The sequence below is a fragment of the Canis lupus genome, chromosome 15, assembly GCF_048164855.1.
Source record: "Canis lupus baileyi chromosome 15, mCanLup2.hap1, whole genome shotgun sequence".
In the NCBI taxonomy this organism is placed as follows: Eukaryota; Metazoa; Chordata; class Mammalia; order Carnivora; family Canidae; genus Canis; species Canis lupus.
The window spans coordinates 552,349-574,886 of record NC_132852.1 but is presented as its reverse complement, the minus strand read 5'-3'; the positions used below and the strand labels follow the sequence as shown (position 1 = coordinate 574,886).

The window sequence follows — 22,538 nt, the reverse complement described above, 5'->3', positions numbered from 1 at the left end:
TGTTCCCCGAGCTAGTGGAGACAACCCTGTGAGCATCCTTGATGCAGGAAGGCAGGCTGGACTCGAACGCCAGTGCTTGGGTGCAGATACGTGCTGGGGGCCAAGACTCAGGGAAGGGGCGCGACCTTGGGAACCACGACTGAAGCAGGCTTCCCTGAGGAGCTGACTTCTGAGCAGAGGAGCCACATGTAACGAGGGCCACATGCACAGTAGCGAAGGGGAAAGGGAGGTCCAGGCGGAAGGAGAAGCAGGTATCAGGCTTCGTTCGTGTGAACAACTGGCTGTGTTGCTTGAGTGGAACAGGGGGCCGCCAGTGGGGTCAGTGGGGGCGGAATGGGACCCCATGTGATGGTGACTTCCACCGAGGTGAGCACAGCTGGGGTTTGCAGGCCCTGGGAAGGGCTGGAAAGGGGGCAAGTTTCAAAGGATAGTGTCAAGTCAAGAGTTAAATTTTCCATGTTAACACTGGGAAGTTGAGTAAGGAAATGGAGAAGCTGGAGGTGACTCTGGGATTTGGAACAGATGCATCTACTGAATCACACAGGGACGGTGGCCAGACCAGGGGTGCCTGGGAATCTGACCCACACCCCCTGCAGCAGCCAGCCCAGCGAGATTTCTTTCACACGAAATAGATTTCCTTATGTTCATTGAAGGTATCCTTCACATGTTTAAAAAAAATTTTTCCCAAATTTCCTTATATCTCCTTCGATTTCTTTCCATTCTCCTAAATGTGAGTGTTTGGTAAAAATCACTTTGGAGGGACCCACTAGATTGTACCATTTTACCTAATTTTGTGTGTCTCCAGATCCACACATGGCCACACATTCATAAGTACTCAGGTAGGTCTTGTCACATTTCGGAGTGGCACCTGTCACCCCACAAACCTTTTGAGTAAAACTATACGGGGTGGGTTGGGGGGGAAACCTTGTGGTTGGCAAGCATACTCTAAAAATTGCCATTTCACCTGAATCCAGTGTTTAAAAAAAAAAAAAAAAAAGAACATAGAAGAAAATTTCTAGTTACTATGGCAACAAGAATAGTTTTTTTCACTATTTAGAGATCATACATATTAGAATTGAGTAAACATATTATACTTCCATTTTTGTATATCCAAATTAATAGCACTTCCCAGCTAAAATTTTCTCCTTCCCTGCTTCTAACGTGCAGGAGAAAATGAAACTAGCTTAAAAGAAAATCAAAATTAAATGAGTCCTTACTTATCAAAAAAAAAAAAAAAAAAAAAGGAAAAGAAAATAAAATGGAAAATAGCTTTCTGATGCCGTTTCCACTGGAAAACAGAGCCCGTATTACACACCAAGCCCGTGCGGTTTCATTCCCCCACATCCAAAGGGGAGGACGTAAGCGTCGTGGGTCCTCTCCAGCCCAAGGCCTAACTCCCATTGCTCTGTTCCAAAGAAAGGAAAATCCAGGAGGCCAGGATTCTGGGACCTACAGGAACAGGGTGCTGGACACAGGTGAGGCTGCAGAGACAGCAGGCAGGGCGGTCTGAGCACTCTGGGGAGGGACACCCCGCGGCAAGGGAGCTTGAGGCTGACAGGTCTTTCCTTGAAGCCAAGCTCCAGTGGTCTCCCCTCAACCTGAGATTGGATTCACAAGGTGGATAAAATGCTATTGACACACATAAACCTCTCAGCGCCCGGCGTGGGACGCAGTAAGGGCTCCATAGATGTTGATATAACGCGTCACTCCCCTTCCGTAAAAGCCACGAGGTTTCCCCGGCCACAGTAGTACCTCACTGCGAGGTCATGCATTTCCACCTGAATGATAAACTCCTTCACATCGCTTCTTTCTTCACCAGTTGAGGCATATTGTGAATGAAAATGTGAAGTTGAGAAAATGCCAGGTGATGGCCGAGCTGCAGAACTAAATATTCCAGTTGTGCAGTGGGACTTACGGGGCGGTGAGCAAGCGGGTACCTGAAATGTGATGCAGCGCACGCAGCCCCAGAGGGAGGAACCCTGGGTGGGTTCCACGGCCAGTGCGTTGTTCACTCGTTTGGGGGAAATACGGTCTCCACAAACCCTCATTTCTCCTGCGTGGTGCAAATACTTCTGCAGGACCAACACCTGTCCTGATTGGTCAGGTTATGGACTTGAACCTACTTTTTATTTTATGTTTTTTGAACCTACTTTTTAATCTTCAAGCACAGAGGGAACACTGTCTGGGTCCCCTTTTGGGGGAGAAAAGACCCAATGATAATCTATCTCAAGACGAGTACTAAGACATGTATCTGGAAAGAAACAAGTGATACAGCGAACTTCAGGGAGGAGGCATCCTCCTGCGTGGAAGAGAGAGATGACGTCCAAACTGCACATCGAGGCTGGCTACAGGTGCTGAGTGGAACAAATGATGTCAAGAAGGACATCGCAGGAAAGGGAGAGACGTGGGAACGCACTCGCCAGGTTCCCGCTCCTTAGCTCTTGATGCGCCTCCTCCTGCTGTGACAGCAGCTGCTACCTGGGAGCAGGTGCGAGGACCCTGACCGACATTACGAACTCTGATAAAACGAACTGGGAAAAAAAAAATCTCCGTAATGGAAATGTTACAATACTCCTAGCGCATCATGTGACCACCTGTAAATTGTCTTATACCTACACGTATCCTTTCCAGGTGTTTAGATTGGGAAGAAGAGTTCAAAGAAGGAGATATTTAAATAGTTCAATAGACGCAGTCTTTCACTTTCACCAGATATGTGTTAATGTCACATCGGAACATTTAAGAGAAATTGGGTGTCGTTTCGCTGTAAGAGTCCAGCGTGAGGGAACATGGGGCCGCGTGGCTCTGAAGCTAACGTGTTCAAATCTGCTGCATGGTTACCTTGAGTTATCATCTGCACAAACCCGAGGTCTTTTCTTCACAGATTTGCAAGGCCCCCAGATTTTGAGCCCAAATTACACTGGATAGAAAACAGGACTTGAAACAAAACATTGCCACCCTGTGTTAGAGACCTATTCCCCTCTTAAGCTTTAGTTTGTCTTTACCAAGGATCTGACAATTATTTCTTAAACATTTTAAATATTTTTATAAAAGATAGATGATGAGTGTTGGAACCTTCATTGGACGAGCTCCTGATCGTGGGCCTTATTATCGACACACGTTTTCATGGAAGCTGAACGAGCTTGCATGAATCACTCCAATTACACTGTGCCTCAATCCCAAAATATATAAATGTAGAGTTTAGAAAGACCTCTCCATATCTTAGGAATATATGTTTTTTGATATAACTTGAAAAGCATTTTCTTTTATCTGTAGTTTACCATAATTCACCATTACCTTCAAATGCTTAAGAACTACATAGGGCAGCCAGCATTTATGATCAGAAGAAACTGTAAGTTCTCAACGTCATTTAAAATAATATCTCCTGAAAATAAATCTCACAAGAATGTGAATTTTACTGGATAGGAAAAATGTTACTGCTAAGTCTTCACTTAGGGGGAAAAAAAAGACTGTATGAAATATAAATGTCATCTCGAGTATATACCTGATGTTTAAAAACAGATCACATTCCGGATTAAGACAAGAGGGAGACAGATAAAATAAGCCTTAGAAGGGCTTTGACTCTGAAGGCCCGTGTGGGGGTTAGAAACAAGATATGTCATTAATTATGGACACCTGCAGCACATTCCAAACCGCTCTACGGATTTTTGTGTAATTGATCTTTGATCCGAGACCACGATGGACACTTCTAGCCTAAAAGAAGCATTTTTTTCATAAAGTAAGAATGGATGGCGTCAAATAAGATTATAACGAAAGTTTCCTTATTATTAAAATTAATGAATAGAAACAGATGTATCTGTGATGACCTCACATGCATGCACTTCACAGTCACTTGCTCTCATTTGCGAAAGGACAGAACAGAAATGTGCACAACGTGGGAGGCCATGCGATTCTTTCCCATCAATGAGAAAGCGGAGCTAGGCAGGGGAGGGGGTGAATACTCCCTACAGGCCTGTGACTGTTAAAATCTAGTTCTAGAACTTGCAGACTTTTGATGCATGTGAGATGATGTATGTCCTGGCGAAGCCCGCCACTAGCTATAATACATCATGATTTTAGCACCTGCAGTGCAGAAAGTCCTATCTGTCCATTTTCCATATAAAATGACACTGTCAGATGCATTAAGCTGAAAGTCTCTACTCTGGAATTCTAATCTCCCTATGAACTCATTGACTTTTCCTTTTTTGTATGCATTTCGGTAGATTCAAGATGGCTGGACATTCTTTGCTGCATTTTTCTCCCAGGAGGAGAGGTCAAAATGTCCCCTCCTTGAGCTGGGGCTGGCCTTAATGCTTTCTCTTCACCAGCTGGCCATGGGGGACAGAAGATCCTGGGACTCCCAAGGCCAGGTCATATGGGGTCCTAGCATCCCCCAGGCACCTGGGGGTGCTTGCTCTGAGTAAACCTAGGCTCCATGTACGTTTATCTTCCTGGGAGCCACCATGCTATGAGAAAGCATAAAGGATTCACCTGGAGAGCCCTGGCACCAGAAACGTGAGTGAAAAAGTCAATTTTTTAAGCAACTTGATTGAAATACAATTGATACACAAGAGCTACCGTATTTACGGGATGCCGTTTGGTGAGATTGGGCCATATACAAAGACCCACGAAGCCGTCACCATAATCAAAGTAATAGACCCATCCATCCATTACCTCTGCACGTTTCCTTGTGCCTGTTTATTGGGTCTTCTTTGTTTCGTTCTCTTGTTGAAAGAGTGTGTAACATGAGGCTGACCCTCCCAACCACATTTTAGTGTACCACGTTGTGTTGTGATAGGCACTGCGCTGTACAGCAGAGCTTGATTTTTTTTTTTATCTTGCAAAACTGAAACTTGATATCTATTGAACAACATCTCTTTATTCCACCCATCTCTGGCCTGTAAGCACCGTTGTCCTCTCTGCTTCTATGAGTTTGACTATTTTAGATTCCACACGTATGGGCGATCATGCAGTGTCTGTGCTTCTGCGACAGGTTGGTCTCACATAATGTCCGGCACGTTTATCTATATTTCCACAAATGGTAGAGTTTCCTTCTTTTTTTGAGGCTTAGTAATACTCTATTTTATGTATAAACCAGTTTCTTTCTCTGCACATCTGTCCACGGACATTCGGGTTGTTTGCATACCTTGGCTGTTGTGACTAATGAACGCTTCAGTGAACATGGGTGTACGGATACGCCTTGAAGATCCAGATTTCATTTCCTGGGATACACACCCAGAAGTGGGACTGCTGGACCAACTGGTGGTTCTACTTTTGATTTTTTGAGGTGCCTCCATATTGTTTGCCCTAACAGCAACACCATTTTTAAAATCCTCACCAAGAGTGTGGGAACTGACCACCAGGAAATGCAAATCAAAACCACAAAGAAAAACAAAAACAAACAAACAAAACCACAAAGGAATGATTTCAAGCATTCCAGACCCAACAGATGCAAAATGGAGAACAGCTAGCAGAGGGCCTGCCCCCTGCCCAACCTGGGACAGCCTTCCTGTCCTGTTCTGCCTACATCCCTGACCCACAAAATTGGGACTGCAATAAAATAGTCGTGGTTTTATGTCACTGCATGTTGGGGTGGCTCCCAAGCAGAGAAGTTGGACCCTGACCTTTAACCAGATTGTTTTCTTCCATATCCCACAAGAGGGAATGTTCCCGTATCTCCCCGCACGTCTCTATTTCTCAGCTGTGACCTTTTTTGCTAGACATACACATTACTGGCCCCTCGTGTCTGCTGCCATGAGGACCTCTCAGCGTTCAGTGCCATGCTCAAGACCGCAAAAATATTGAGGAAGCTACTACTATTTGCCATCAGGGAAAAGGCATAATTTCTATTCAGGTCTCCCTGCAAACTGTCAAAAGCTCAACAAAAGAGAAAGCAGCTCAATACCCGAAATGTATTTCTGATCACAGTCAATTAAAACGCCTAAGTCTTCGGGCTGCCTGGTGATTTTCCTAATCATATTAATTTGTTTTTTAAGAACTTAATTCCTTTTGCCTTTTCTTGAATTCCTATATGCTACTTTCATGTAGGTAATCTCAACATACTGATTTTCTGTTTATGGTTACAGAATATTAAAGCAGTAACAGAAACCGTGCTCTGAGCACCAGGAAAGAATGGGGTGGCCACGGCAGGCAGCTCTGCGTTCTCTTTCTGGCACCATAAGTACTTGGTTCAGGTGGAACTGTCTCCCTGTGGTAGCACTGGAGAGGATATTTTGAAAGAAAATCAGAAAAGGGTTTAATTAATAAAAATTAAAACACTGACTTATCTTGTCAGTTGAAAGTGTGCCCTTTGTTTATAGGAACTCGGATACTCCCATAACAGTATCTTAAAGATGGGAGCTTTGATATAAACACACACGTCTGTCAGAGGGAGGGGTCAATTTCACAATAAACCAACTCTACTGTCCATTTGAAGAAACTTTTAAAATATTTTAGAACAAAATGTCAGTGAAATGTCTAACAGAAAAAAACAAACCTCATCATTTAGGTGTAGCAAGTTTGCCATCTACTGATCACTGGGATAGCTTTTTCTTATTTTAATGTTAAAGGGAATTCTGAATGTTGACATGCCTGCACCTAAAAGAGTAATATCAATATTTTAAAGCAAAACCATTTCATGAAAGGTTTTCAAAGCAAAACCGTTTGAAGCAATGCCTGGGGAGGAGACAGGGGTGTGAGGCTGCCCCGGCCTCCCACCGTTCCTGTCTGGCAGGGAGATGCAGATAGGATGTGTCTTGTATCTCAAAAGAAGCACAAGCAGGTGTGTTGTTTGCTTCTCCTGCTCTTCAGGACATCCGGAAGCCGACTGGCACCCTTTATTTCCACCATCGGTCCCCTGCTAAACCCACACTCGCCCTCGCGTCTCTTCATCTAGAGGCACTTGCTTTCAGGCGGTTGCGAGGGGTATTTTCAATAACTGCCTAGTATTATTATTTTGGAAGAGGCACAGACCAGGCATCAAGGGTGAGTCTCACATCAGAAAAGAAAGGCACACGCACAAAATACCCAGCTGAGTCAAAGCAGAACAACACTAGCTGGTTGGGCGATCGATGACAGTGGTGCCCGCTGCAAACTGTGAGGGCAGAACCCAGGTATCAATCCTGCCTCGGAGTATATATTCTAAGTAGCAAATAGCAGGGGGGAAAGATGTAAAGTCTAATTTCTTACTGTGTATAAAAACAAATATTTGGCCATTTATTCATTTAATGAGCCTTCTGCAGACATCACCACACCCGATCGTCGTAAGTGGACCCCCAGATACCAATGGGCCAATACCAATGGCTCATGTCCTAGTTGTACAACTTGAGCGTGCGAGGATGAATGCGACTGTGCAGGGTCGGGGAAGCCTGTGACGTCCTAACCAGGCCGGAGCTCCTGCACCATCCACCCGTGCTCAACGGCACACAGCCTGGTCTGCCGTAGACCGGACGGTGCCCCGGCACGTGCACTCGGCATGTGCTGTGTGCACTTGGATTTATTTAACAACTTTTAGAAATTAAAAGCGCAGCGTCTTTCTCTCTAGAATTCGTCTTGGGATAATAAGAGATTACTTTATTTGGACATTAATTCAAAAGAAGAGCTGGTTTTCAAAAGTAAAAACTAAAGCTGCTTTACATGTGCTGATCCTACAAGGGTCCCAATTCTTGAGGGAAAAAGGAGGCATTTTATTTTACAATGAGATTTCAAATTAGCAGGTGTCCGTGTGAAAAACAAATGTTAAATTCTTCTTTGAGAGCGACTAGATTTAATTTGCAAGGCTTAGATTATTCTACGACCATTTTATTCCTGTCCAAAATTGTTCCTAAGAAAAGAGCACGTACTTGAAAACTACGTTGGGTCTAAGTTTTAGAATTCTCTTGGAAATGACTTGCATAAAATGTCTACTGGCATCTTTCTTTGGGTTTGTCCACATTTTCTCTCTCTTGTCCAGTAAAGTGCGTTATTCAACATTTATTCATTGTCCCGAAACATGCCTACTCTGGAGCATTGGGATAAAAGAACCCCAAAAGAAAGCAATCACTCACTTCCACAAAGGCGTGTGGGGAGAATAAAACACACTGGGTGGGAAGGATAATGTCTTCAAGGCCTGGGACAAGTCATCAATTCTGCAGATGCAAATTTAGCCGTGTCGTATTGGCTCTCAGACCTACTTTCACAAAGAGTAACAGATTTGGGGCAGCCCGGGCGGCTCGGCGGTTTGGCACCTGCCTTTGGCCCAGGGCATGACCCCGGAGTCCCGGGATCGAGTCCCACACCAGGATCCCTGCATGGAGCCTGCCTCTCCCTCTGCCTGTGTCTCTGCCTCTCTCTCTCTCTCTCTGGAATGAATAAATAAAATCTTTAAAAAAAAAAAAAAGTAACAGATTTGGTATTTTTAGTATGTGTAGCAGACTCTGGACTCCAAATGCCCTATTCAGAAATCTGGTTCTGCCAGAAGCCGAATATGTGACTTTAAACAATGTGTGTACATGCTCTGCCCTCCGTGTTGTCATCTGCAAAACGGGATGACCGCCATGCTCACCCATGTGGTTGGCAAAAGGCTTCGACAGGGAAGGCCAGAGGCACTGAGGACAGCATCTGACTCATAAATCAAGGGATTTGTTTTATTATTATTATTATTATTAATTATTATTATTATTATTATTAATTTGAAGCTTATCTCCATTATCCTCTCATCCTTGGAAGACTGAATTTCATAGGGTTCCAGTACTTTGATTATTCTAATCGGTAGTTTCCTGTGAACTGGGTAAAATCTAAAGCACTGGCTGTATATTTCATGTGATTCATTGAGGGGACATCATAGGTGGCTGAGAGTCAAGATGGGGTCATGCCATCGGTCCAGGTTCCCCCAGGCTGTTGGGAAGATCTGCTTAGTGGGTTCCCAAGACGTGTGTGCTGGCGCAAGAGCCCAACTTCGCGGAGCTTGCGTGCACTCTTCCAAAGACTTCTAAGCCATCAGCTTGTTTTCAAATGTAAAACAAAAACAAACCACACACACACACAAAAGAAAAAAAAAATCTTAGTAATGGTGAATCTAACACACTCGCTCACTTCAGAATACTGCGCTGGGAAAGTAAGACACAGGCTGGTCCCAGCTCTGCCATAAAAGAGGCGAGTGGTCCTTGGCAACTCAAATATCCTTTCTGTGCCTCAGTTTCCTTATACAAAAACACATGGAATGATTTGATGGTGTCGATTTGTTCCCAAATACACAGCGATCCAGAAAGACACATTTTATTTTATTTTATTTTATTTATTTTATTTTATTTTATTATTTTATTTTATTTTATTTTATTTTATTTTATTATTTTGTTTTATTTTATTATTTTATATTTTATTTTATTTTTTTATTTTATTTTATTATTTTATTTTATTTTATTTTATTTTATTATTTTATATTTTATTATTTTATTTTATTTTATTTTATTTTATTTTATTTTATTTTATTTTATTTTTGGCACATTTTATTTTAAAGATGAATTCATCGTTCTAAAAAGGTTCACGATTTAAAATATTCCAGTTTTTCCATCGTTGCCAGGAAGAAGAGAAAGCATCGAAAAATCCACTTTAGGACATGGATTCGATGGACGCTGTGTCCTTGGCCCTCTTTCGTATCCGCGCATGGACGCAGCCAAGCCCGCGGCCGGCCAAGCCCGTGAGACCCGGGGTCCCTCCGTGGTCTGGGGGGCCACCCTCGTGTGCCCAGCCTGGGAACTGATGTGCTGAGTGGATAAATAGTAGAAGCTGCTGGTCCTCACTGGAAGCATTGGACTTATTTTAAAAAGTTGCCATTCTCCTCAATTTCCTCTTTCCTTCAGAAGTTTCTTGTTTCTTTAAGCACACTGTGTTCTCCAAAGTCCCCAGAGAATAAAGCATTGACACACACACACACACACACACACACAAAGTGCACGTATTTCCAGGGCAAATGACTGGACTCGTAGAAGCTCTCGCCGTGTAAGCCCGTAGCACCTCCTGGCACGAGGGCATCCATCCCAGGCCGGCGTGCGGCTGCATTTTGTGTGATTACGATCATCTTCAGAAGATCGCCACTTGTGAGAATCTAATTTTTTCTCGTAACTCCACCATTCCTCGTATCTAGTGTGAAAATTATATTGTGTGACTTCATCAAAAGTAACGAGTAATAGGAGGAGCCGGTTCACCATAAAAATAGGTTCTCCCCCCACCCCCCACTCCCTCCATCAGCTCAGTAGGTCAGAGCCATAAATAAAGGCTTTTATCCACACAGATCAATGGTTCTACTTCCTCGTGACGAGACCCCGTAAGGACCAAATGCCCCCCTTCGCCCGGGAAGTCATGGCCTAACGTGACCTCCGCCGTGTGCCCGGCATGGGAAGGAAGCGCGGCGGGTCGGTCTTCCATCTGGGTCCGAGGGTCACGGTGTCCCTGTGAAACCGTCCAGGGAACAGTGCCTGGTGCTGCCCGGTGCCAAGCTCCGTCCCTGCCAGCTCAGAGCCTGCAGATGCCGCCCCGGGACAGCTGCTCACACGGATTCTGGAAAAAGTTCCCACCTACTTTAAGTTGAGACATGAAGACCTATGAAGACCTATGAATCTTCCAGAATCATAATTTTAAAGGAAATAACTCTAAGAAACCCCAGTGTTTCAGTTCGTTTCTGCTTCACCGGGAGCTGAAACGTGAGAGGGGGACGAGCTCTCAGGGAGAGGAGAAGCAGGGTCCATGGGGGGTGGCGCTCGGCAGCCCTAACAAGGCAAGGCCAGCTCCCCCCTGGAGGTGCACGCGCTCCAGCGTCTGGGTGATTGTGGTCCCCGCACAACGCTCACCGAGGACAGCCAGCTGCCAGGTATTGGCTCGCTAAGAGTCGTGGCAAAGCGATGTGCTCTGATGGTCATGCCAGGTGTGAGATGCACTGTAAGCTTTGCGGCGCGACCTGTCCCCTGAGCCCCCCTCCGGGAGCCCACCTCTGGGAGCCCATCTCCAGGAGCCCTCCTCTGGGAGCCCACCTCTAGGAGCTCACCTCTAGGAGCCCACCTCCGGGAGCCCCCCTCCGGGAGCCCACCTCCAGGAGCCCACCTCTGAGAGCCCACCTCTAGGAGCCCACCTCTAGGAGACCCCTCTGGGAGCCCCCCTCTGGCTGCCTCTCCATGCGCTTCTCCTCTCGCCAAATTCAATCTTCATCATTTGTGCTCTGACTTACTCAACACTCGTATTTTTGCTCTAACTTCCTGGTACAGACACCTGCCCCCGTCATGGTGCCCACTCAGGTGTGCTCCCCCCTAGGATCTCCTTCCAAATCCAGCCCCTGCTTCGCCAGTCGCAGCGTCCCAGCCGCCCTGTGGCCACTGCACCCACAGCGAGTCAGGGCTCAGCCTGTCCGCATTCGGGGGGCGCTTGGCTGAGGCTGGAACCCCCAGGAAACGGGCATGAGGTGCAGTTGGTGGCTTGTGCTGCTTCTGAGGCACCGTCCCCTTGAACGATGGAAGAAAGAGGACTGGTCAACCCCAAGGGGGCCCCCAGAGCAGAGCGGAGGCACGTGTGCAGGTGGGGACCATCTCTGCAGGGAGCGAGTCCACCTGGGAGCCGCCTTCCCACCCTCTCCCTCAGACCACCGTGGTGCACCCCGCCAGGGACCTGTGAGGCGGGCGTGGGTGCACCTGCAAAGCTCAGGGGAGGAAGCGGGAGGACGGAGATTGGGCAGAGGGAAAGGTGGACGTAAGCAGATGTAGACTACTGACCTGGTGGGCACCCGTGCGGGTGGCCCCGCGCACCAGCTCACCCGCCTGGACCGAGACGGCAGGCCGGGGTGCCCCCACCTCTCCCAGTGCCACACACGGGCTGCCTCAGAATCGCCCGACCCTGAAGAGCCTGAGAGCTGGGGTCTCTCTGTGAACACGGTCCTCCATCAGGGCCACCAGCATCCCTCCGAAAGGAGACCCGGGCAGCCTATCTTGTGTCTGGTGCATGCTTGGACGGCGTTTCCCACACACTTCACTGTGTCTTAGTCTGATTAAGGTCTTGGAGGAATGCAGCAGCCTCTAATATGTCTTTTCATCTCAAGAGAACTCAAAGCAGTGGCGTGTGGGCAACAAAATCTACGTGGGGGCGGCTTTTGCTGTGTGTGTAGTACGTACTATGAGGCTTTGAGGTCCATGACCCTGTCTAATCCCCACACAACCCTGACTAGTAGGTGGTGTTATCCCCCCAACATCGCAGGTGAGGGCTGGGGAGCCCAGTGTGCTGCATGGTCAGGTCTCATGTCCTCATAACAAAGCCATTGGCTGGTAGAGCTGGGTTTGGGTTGATGTAAGTCTGACTTCGAAGCGCATACTCTTACCTGCTCACTGCACTGCCTCTTTTACGTAGAAGAACTCAGTATATTTTCATTGTGTGAATGAGTGGAATATAGAAAAGATGCTGTTATTACTCAAAACTGATGGTGGTGTAAAGCTAAGGTAAGTGTCCCAAAACTGTTTGGTCTACTACTCTTGTCAGTGTGGCCCAGGATTTATCCGAACGCTCACATGGATCTTAGAGCCTCTCCAAATTGAGCGCACGTGCACACGTGGAGGTATAACTAGGACCATGACGTCCTCCCGTGGCATCCGAGATCTTGGAAGTGTGAAACAGGGAAGGAAGGCAGAGTGAACATTATGTTGAGAAGAAGCAGATCTTTTCCATATTAAAGATCTTCTAATGAGTACCCGGTGACAAATAACTCACATGGAAGGATACTTCACTTTGAATTATGCCAACCACCTCAAGTAAATAAGGAAAAAGTTGACAAATCTGACTATAAATCCAGCAAGAGCATATGCTTTCATTATATATGGTGAAAATATGTGAAAGGAAACAGGAGATATATTTCCATGCGAGTCAGTCACTCAGAATATTAGTTACTCAACTCCTGCAGAGAAATTATTTAGTCAAGACAGAGTCGCTCACTCTGAGAGGCAGAAAGGACTTTTGAAAGTTGAAGTTTAATTATTGAAACCATGTAAGCAATTGAGAAATGCCTACATATTTTTTAAGGAAGGTTGTATTGCTTCGTTAGATTTTGTTTAAAGTAGTTTTAGAGAACTTTTTCTTATTAAAAAAGTTAAACATTTAAAAGTAGAATCAATATGTCGAATTCCATATGCCCGTTATTTAGATTAAATAATTATCAAGGCATGCCCAATTTTATTTCATTTGCAACCCTGTCCATTTTTGCCTCCTTCAGCCATAGATTACTTCCTAGAGTAAATTTCAAACATTATATAATTTCATCTACATGAAATTCGGTATGCAAATCTAAAATATAAAAACCATGTTAAAGACAAATACAGCAATATTATCCTATCTAAATATAACATTTTCTTCTTGTTATCATTAAATATCCAATCGATTTTCAATATCTCTATTGTCTCCTGATTTTCTAATGGTGCACTTACTTCTACCTGGAGCAAAATCAGATATATGCATCATGATCATTGATATTTCTCTTTTAATATATAGGTCAGTCACCTCCTTGGCACTTTAATTTTGGAAAATACCTTTTAGTCTAGATTTTATAGATTGGATTCCATTGGCACTGTTGACCCTATTTCTCCATCCTCATTATTTCCTCTAAAATGTTAGCTAAATCTGGAAGTCTGATGAATTTCCATTATGTTGGGATGAATATTTCATAGGTGGTGGGGCCTCAGAGTCCTCATAATGTCTGGATGTCCTGTTTTGAGTTTCATCCGTCCTTGATATTACCTAGATCCCTCATTTCAAAACACGTTGTGTAATAGTAATACACTAATTTATAATTTCTTTTTAAAAATTTCTTAGCTGAATATTTCTCTAGAGAAACTTGTTCCTGTCTTTAGCAGGTTGAATAATGCTCCCCCCCTCCCCGCAATGTGGGTCCATGTCTTGATCTCTGGAAACTGTGATTGTGACCTTATTGGAAAAAGAGACTTTGCAAATGAGATTGAGTTAAGGATTTTGAGATGACATCATCTTGGATTATCTGAGTGAACCTTACATCCAATGAGAAGTGACTTTATAAGAGGCACACAGAGGGGAGAAGAGGGGAAGACGGGCACTCAGTGATGTGGCCACTAGCTGAGAGAAGCCTGGAGCCCCCAGAAGCTGGAAGAGGCAAGGAAGGCCTCTTCCTGTGCCTTCAGGGGGAGGGTGGCCCAGCCAACAGGACTCCTGGATCTGAATCTCTGCCTCTAGAACTACGACACGATACGTCTGTGATGTTCCAAGCCACCCAGTTTGTGGCACTTAGTTACAGCGACCCTAGGACACTGATGCTCCGTTATTTGGTTAAACTGAGCCTCCATATATATTGGGAAATTATGATAAATGCTTGATGTTCTTTCAAGTAATATTTTTTAAAATAATAGAAATAATCAATTAGATTCCTACGGTCATCCAGAGGTAACAAATTGGGATTTTCTTTCCTTTCTTTTCTTGGGGGAATGCACGTAAGCCTATGATTGATTGATTGATTGTTTTTTTTTTTTTTTTTGTATTTTTTATTGGAGTTGGATTTGCCAACATATAGCATAACACCCAGTGCTCATCCCCTCAAGTGCCCCCCTCGGTGCCCATCACCCAGTCACCCTGTGCCCTCACCTACTTCCCCTTCCACCACCCCTTGTTCGTTTCCCAGAGTTAGAGTCTTGCATGTTCTGTCTCCCTCTCTGATATTTCTCACTCATTTTCCCTCCTTTCCCCTTTAATTCCTTTCACTATTTTTTATATTCCCTGTATGAGTGAAACCATATAATGTTTGTCCTTCTCCGATTGACTTACTTCACTCAGCATAATACCCTCCATCCAGTTCTATAAGCCCACGATTTAAACATCTTTAATGTGTGTCAATCTTTTGATGTTACGATCCTTATTGGTTCTCAAATGATCCCTTCTGTGAAAGCTGTGAGTCCCATGAAGCATCTTCTGAATCCTTTGACAAGTCTCTGATATCTTTGATAGCTTTCTTGCCTCCTAATAAGATGCTCTAGGCTCATCTTATGCATTTCCTCCCCTAGATGTGGAATTAGCTATTTCTCCCCCAATATGTCTGGGTATTTAATGAATTACAAAATAACGTGCCATATCTTTTTAGGATTCCAATAATAATTTCACTACTATCAACCTGGTGACACTAAAACAATCCGTTTATTTTAAATAAAAGTCATTTTTAACCAACTAGTGTGCCCAAAATATATGCATACCCTTCTTTATCCTCACTCCATTCTTGAAGTCACCCCATCCTTACCATGAGATAAGAGGAAGCGCTCAGCCATGGAGTGAGGGAGTGGATTCCACATGTAAATGTGTAATAAAGATGAAAGTTGAAAGTAGTAATAGATTGTGGTAGAGGCAACCTAAAGACGACTGTTTTGACAAATCAACATCATAAACAAAAGATATGAGGACAATATCAGCCTTTGAAACTAGACAAACTGAAATACGACTGCATTAGAGTGAAAGTAATGGGAATGACAAGATGCTAAAGGCACAAAGGAAGTGCTAAGTGTAGAAACATGTGCGATGCTCAGAGCTGCTGTGTCACAGACACCGTGGCTACACTAACACACACCAATCTCGAAAGTAGATTCACCACGAATAACATTGATTGCCTAAAAATGTTTAACCAAACTACAGAATTCCTCAAATTCACAAGCTTTTCCGTTAATGTCCCTTTTCTTGCCCAGGATCCTTCTGGGATTCCATATTACGACCAGGCTTCATGTCTTCTCCATGTTCTCTGGACTGAGTTCCTTGTATGTCATGACCTTGAGAGTTTTGAGTACTGGTCAAGTGTTTTGTAGAAACCCTCAGTTTTGGGTTTGTCTGTTTTTTGGGGTTTTTCCCCCATGATTAGATTGAAGTTACTCGTTGGTTCTGGTTTTTGAAAGAATTCCACAGACGTGAAATGCCCTTCTCATCCTGTCACTTCCGGGTGCAGTAGAGTCCTGTGGTGGCTCCTCTGATGTTGGCCTTCCCTGCTTGGCTGCAGCGGTGTCTTCTTGCCAGTTTCTCCCCTGCCCATAACTACTCTCATGAGCTGCTCTGAGCAGGCCAGCTACTCCTTGCCGTTGGGCACAGTGTCCCTTCAGTGAGGCAGATTTTACCTTTTCTCTTCCACATATTGAAATATTTTTAATCCGTGCAGATTCATGTTTATTTAGTTTATATGTTGGGCTTTCATAGAATATGATGTTACTGTTATTGTGCAAATGGTTCCATCCTTCATCACTGGGAGGTCTCTCAGGTTGGCTCTTGTGTCCCTTTGACACATGCCCCTCCACCCTTCTGTTTCTGGAGCATTTCCTTATGTTCTGATACTGCAAGATGTGCCACTTTAATCTTTTATTTTACCCACCGAAGTGCCTTTCTCAGGGAAACCTGGTTCCCTCTTTGATATTCAGACACCAAGATCCTGGAGCAGGACGTGGTCATTGCAACAGAGGTGTCATTCTTCCCGGCTCTCTCTTGCTTTAGGTCATTCAATGTATCCATAGTAAGCAGGCACTCCAACCCACGTATGTGGACATGCCTACAATTAAATATACATATATAATTTATAATACATATAACATAAATTCTCCTGTATATATACCCCCTCATGGACGCACACATTTATAATTGTTTCTGCATCCATCCAGCCTTCTCCATGTGTTCTGCTGAGCAGGACTTCATACCGATGACTCTGACTCGGCTCTGGGACCTCAGGGTATAGTTTTGCTTCCTTCTTACTTAATTGTAACCTCCCTCTCTGGCAGCGGTGACAAGTCTGGCTCCATCCATTTATTCTTTGTTAAATGAGAGTAAGTTAAAAAAAATAAAAATTAAAAGAATAATAAAAAAATTTTTAAAAACCCAGTAAGTTAATAAAGAGGTAATGACCTTTTAGATATGTGTGTGTGTTGACTATGTTATACTTTATTTAATGATTATTGGTTTCTTTGTATTGTATGGATGTCTTCTTGAATCAATTTGAATAATTATACTTTTCTAGAATATTGAGTACCTTCTGTATTTTCTCACATTTATTTGCAAATATATATTATATGTGTATATAAACAGGAAAGACAAAGGCAATAGTTTATAAAATATAATTATTCAGATTCAGTAACATATCTAATATCTAAATAAGTATAATTTAATAACATATAAAAAGGGGTTAAAACCTCAAACTCCTGCATTCGTCTGTCACTGTTAGAGTCTTATATTATCATGGACAAAATTAGCATAGAATTAGCAGCTAAAACAATGCCTACTTATTAGCTCATAGTTCCCTAGATCAGAGGCCTTGGGGGACTTCTGGGTGTAGAGGGTATCACAGGCGCATCTCAAGGTATGAGCCTGGCTGGGCCCTTCCCTGGAGGCCCTGGAGGAAGAATCCATATCCACACTCCTTCAGACCAAAGGCAGAAACCAGTTCTTCCAGATGTGGATCTGAGGTTCCCGTTCCTCGCTGATGGCCTCCTGGGGCCACTCCAGGCTCCCCGGGAGATGCCCACACTCCCTGTCACAGGCTCCCCCATCATCAACCTAGAGGGCCCGTGGAGTCTTCACACACCTCCAAACTTTCTTCCTTGGTCTTCCTCCATCAGCTTGAGGAAACGCTCTGTTTTTAAAGGGTTTCTCTGAATGGGTCAAGACCACTTGAGTAAGCCCCATACATTAGGGCCAATGGATTCAAACCTCTGATTATATCTGCAAAATCCCTCCAAATGAGTATTTAGGATGATGTCTGATTGAATAACCAGAGGGCAGGATTCCCTTAAAGAAAAAGGAAAGACAGAGACCAAGAGGGACAGAGAGAGATGAAGTGTTTTTATTGTGTTGTTTTGTTAGGTTTCTGGTTTTTTCTTTAAACAGGCTGGCTTTCCAAATTTCAAGGAATAAGATAAAAACAAAGTAAAAGAGAAATCTTCCCTAATCATTTTTTGAGATAATTATAATCTTGGTGCCAAAATCAGACAAGCAAAAAACAGTGAAAGAAATTATAGGCAATATCCGTTAAGGGTGTATGCTCGAATAGAATACAAGTGATGTGAATTCGATAGTGGTTTAAAAATACACCGTGAACAAGTAGGGTTTGTATCGTGGATGCAGGAATTATGCAACATCAGAGGCCCTGTCAACATAATTCACCACATAATTTATTGAGCGATAGTAGCCATATGATCATTTTTCTAAAAGCAAACTAACATTCAGTAATATCTAATAGGCAGTCATGGTAACAACAACAACAAAAAATAGTCAGACTAAGAATGCAAAGGAGCCTTTTCAACCTGACAGAGGAAATCAACAAAAATATTCAATTTAGGAAGAAACCAGGAGGTCGCTACCCTCTACCTCCTCAGTACAGAATGAGGAGTCCTTACTAGGGCATTAATGGGAGTGGGGAGGGGTTAAGGATTGTCAAGGAAAGGGCGATGTGACTATTATTTACAAAAAGAATGACTGCATATACAGTAAGTATAAGAAAAATCTACGTATTGGAAGATTTGTATATTCTTGTTCTGCTGGGATGCGACAGTCAGTAGAGCTATGACTCTGTAGGTCTCTGTGCATGTGTACATCTATCATGTCCTGTTACATGGTGTATGTTCATCTAGTATAATTTTTAACCAGGAGAAAGATATACATACTGTCAGTTTTAGCAGGAAATCAAGAATCTAAGGAACAGCAAATGTTGCTCATAGCTCTGAAAACCGAGGGATACTGCTTTTTTGTGGTGCCAATTTTAAAGACAGTTTTAAGACATTGCATTTTCCACTTAACAATACAGTGCTTATAAAATGTAATAATTATTTCCTTTCCCTGTGCACATATTCCATGTTCAAGCATCAAGAATATTTACTATAGAAGCTTGACTTTAAAACTGCAGTGGAATTTGCTACAAAGTTGGGTCCTTCAAATGTTGTGTGAACAACGCTACACCTATTGTCAGGTTGGCTTGATCAACCTCTTCAATGGCAGGCCCAGAGGAGGAGCACCAGAGGGAGGAGCGCCACCACCAGGGGAGCCTCCAGGCATTCCTCCTGGCGTGCCTCCTGTGCTCTAGGACAGCGTAGTGATGCGGGGGCTGCAGACTTTCTCCAGCCCTTTCTGCTGATGTTCAAATTCTTCCTTCTTTGCAGCCTGGTTCTTATCAAGCCAGTTGATGATTTCATTACGCTTGTCAAGAATCATCTGTTTGTCTTCATCATTGATTTTCCCCTGAAGGTTTTCATCTTCAACAGTTGCTTTCATGTGAATGCATAAGACTCGAGTGAATTCTTGGAAGATACCTCATCCTGCTGCTTCTCATCTTCAGCTTTGTACTTCTCAGCTTCCTGGACCATGCGCTCCATGTCCTCCTTGCTCAAGCAGCCCTTGTCACTAGCATGCTAATCTTGTTCTCATTTTTTGTGCTCTTACCCACAGCAGAGACATTGAAGATACCATTAGCATCAATATCAACAGTGACTTCAGGGATGCCTGTGTGGCTCAGCAATTGAGCATCTGCCTCTGGCTCAGGGCGTGATCCTGGAGTCCTGGGATAAGTCCCACATCCTGCAGGGAGCCTGCTTCTCCCTCTGCCTGTGTCTCTGCCTCTCTCTGTGTGTCTCTCATGGATAAATAAATGAAATCTTAAAAAAAAAAGTGACCTCAATCTGAGGAACACCACGAGGAGCAGGAGGTATGCCTGTGAGCTCAAACTTGCCAACCTGTTATCCTTGGTCATAGCATGCTCACCTTCATACACCTGAATAAGCACAGCAGGCTGGTTGTCAGAGCAGGGAGTGAAGGTTTGTGTCCCTTTGGTAGGAATGGTAGCATTGCGCTTGATGAGCACAGTCACGATTCCTCCGGCAGTTTCAATGCCAAGAGAAAGTGGAGTGACATCCAACAGCAGCAAATCTTGAACATTTTCAGATTTGTCACCAGAAAAACTGGCTGCCTGGACAGCTGCACCATAAGAAAACAGCCTTATCAGGGTTGATGCTCTTCTTCAGTTCCTTTCCATTGAAGAAATCTTGTAGAAGTCTCTGAGTCTTGGGGATACAGGTAGAACAACCCACCAGGAGGGTATCATGAATCTGAGACTTGTCTAAGTTGGCATCCCTGAAGAACTTTCTCTACAGGGTCCAGGGTCCCATGGAACAGGTCAGCATTTAATTCTGCAAATGGGACACGAGTAATAGAGGTATAGAAGTTGATTCCTTCATACAGAGCATCAATCTCAAGACCGGCCTCGGTGCTGGGAGAAAGCGTACGCTTAGCACATTAGCAAGCAGTACGGAGATGACAGACTGCCTGTCCTCTTGCTTTTGCTGATGTCCTCCATGTGTTCGAGCTTGAACTCTGAAATAAATCAATTGACCATTCTGTTGTCAAAGTCTTCTCCACCTACGTGGTTGTCTCCAGCTGTGGACTTGACCTCAAAGGTCCCATCTTCAATAGTACGGATTGACACATCCAGAGTGCCACCTCCTAAATCAAAGATCAACACGTTCCTTTCAGCTCCAACCCTTTTTGTCTAGGCCATAAGCAACATGGCAGCAGTCGGCTCACTGATGATTTGAAGCACATTGAGACCAGCCATAGTTCCAGCGTCTTTGGTAGCCTGGTGCTGAGATTCACTGAAGTATGCAGGTACTGTGACAACTGCATTGGTACCAGTCTTCCCAAGGTAGGCCTCTGCAATTTCCTTCATTTTTGTCAAAGCCATTGAGGACACCACCTCTGCTTAGAAAATTTTGTCTCTCCCTTGTTTTCTATTTGGACCTTGGGCCTGCCACCATCATTCACCACCATGAAGGGTCGGTCAATGCTTCCTACCAGACTGGATGACAGCATCGTCAAATCTATATCCAATCAGGCATTTGGCATTGAAAACTATGTTGGTGGCGTTCATCACAACTTGATTCTTTGCAGCATCATCGATCAGTCATTGGGCGCCAGTGAAGGCAACATAACTTGGGGTGGTTTGGTTTCCCTAATCATTGGCAATTATTTCCACTTTCCCATGCTGGAAGACACCCACGCAAGAGTAGGTGGTGCCAAGATCAATGCCAACTGCAGGTCCCTTAGACATAGATGCTTCTGAGTGAGCCTGGCTCTGTTTGAGAAGAAAACAGCAGTCTGGAGATCTGGTGCCATGTTCAATGAGTGAGAACTGAGGGATACTTCTAAAGGCTGGAACCACAATTAGTGCCAGTCGTCACATGCAACAGCCACGTAGAGAAAGGATCCAAAGGGATCCTACTAAACAGAATCACTTGCTGGGATGCAAAGTCTTTATGAGATCCTACAAATTAAATCAAAATGCAGATATAGTGTAATGAACAGAACGGTTGTTCATGGAGGCATCGTGCTACGAGGCTGTGGTGGTCGTAGAGAGTCTAGGGCAAGACTTGGAACTGAGAGGGTGAAGAGAAGAGGCGTGCCCGTCCGTCCTACACGGGAACCATAGGGCTCACAAAGCCATCATTCCCACACAGGCTCCACCTGATGGAGACAGGACCTCACCACTGTGAGAGGGTGGGAGTGGAGTCTGGTACTTTGAAGTGACTTGATGGACAAGGTGGTTGGCGATATTTGGGATAACAAAGAAAATGTCCTACTGGAGTTTACTTTGATGGTGGTGATATGGTTCCTTGTCATGTGCACTGCTTGGACTTGGATCATTCAATAAGAGTGCGTGAAGCAAAGACACAGCATCTCACACCAATGATAACAGAATTGAAAATACTATAGGAAAAATAGTCAATATTAACACAGTAATAAAAGCTCAGAAATAAATCCGACGGTGCTAGGACCTTTTTGGAGAAAATTCTAAAAGTATATTCTAAAGATGTATGAATAGGGCAGCCCTGGTGGTGCAGCGGTTTAGCGCCGCCTGCAGCCCAGGGTATGATCCTGGAGACCCGAGATCGAGTCCCACGTCAGGCTCCCTGCATGGAGCCTGCTCCTCCCTCTGCTTGTGTCTCTCTCTCTCTCTCTCTCTCATTAATAAATAAATAAAACCTTAAAAAATAAAGATGTAGGAATAAATGTTAATAAAAGAGAAGATTCAAACTAGTAGGACAGACGTTCTGACACAGCGGTTACTTTCAATCAATCCAAATCCAATTTGCCACGAGAGAGTTTATGGACTTTAAGGAGTTTGTTCTAAAATACCTATAGAAATACGAAAAACCAAATAGAGGCAGGCAATTTCATAACAGCAGGCTGTGTGTGGGAAGGTAGACTTACCGGGGCCATGTGTCATTATTTAGCCATAAGCAATTGAAACAGAAAGTGGACGTCGTGCCCCAGGCTCAGACCTCCCTCTGCTACTCAGCAGCTCTAGGACCTTTGGTTGTTGGGGCACAGCTTTCAACCTCCCAAGCCTCAGTTTCCCATCTATGCTGTGGCAATTACAATGTGCTACAGCCTAGAGCACCGTGAGGCAATGAGAACTCATGCAAACACCGGCACGCGGTTGGGCCTTGTGAGTGGTTGTATTACTTGTATATATGGGTTTGAAGAAATCACATACTCTCCAGAGACCT

General features: G+C 44.2%; 1 pseudogene; it reads right to left on the bottom strand.

The window, feature by feature from the left end:
- Positions 1-254: 254 nt before the first annotated feature.
- On the bottom strand, positions 255-21,079 carry LOC140605379 (heat shock cognate 71 kDa protein-like; annotated as a pseudogene).
- Positions 21,080-22,538: the final 1,459 nt, after the last annotated feature.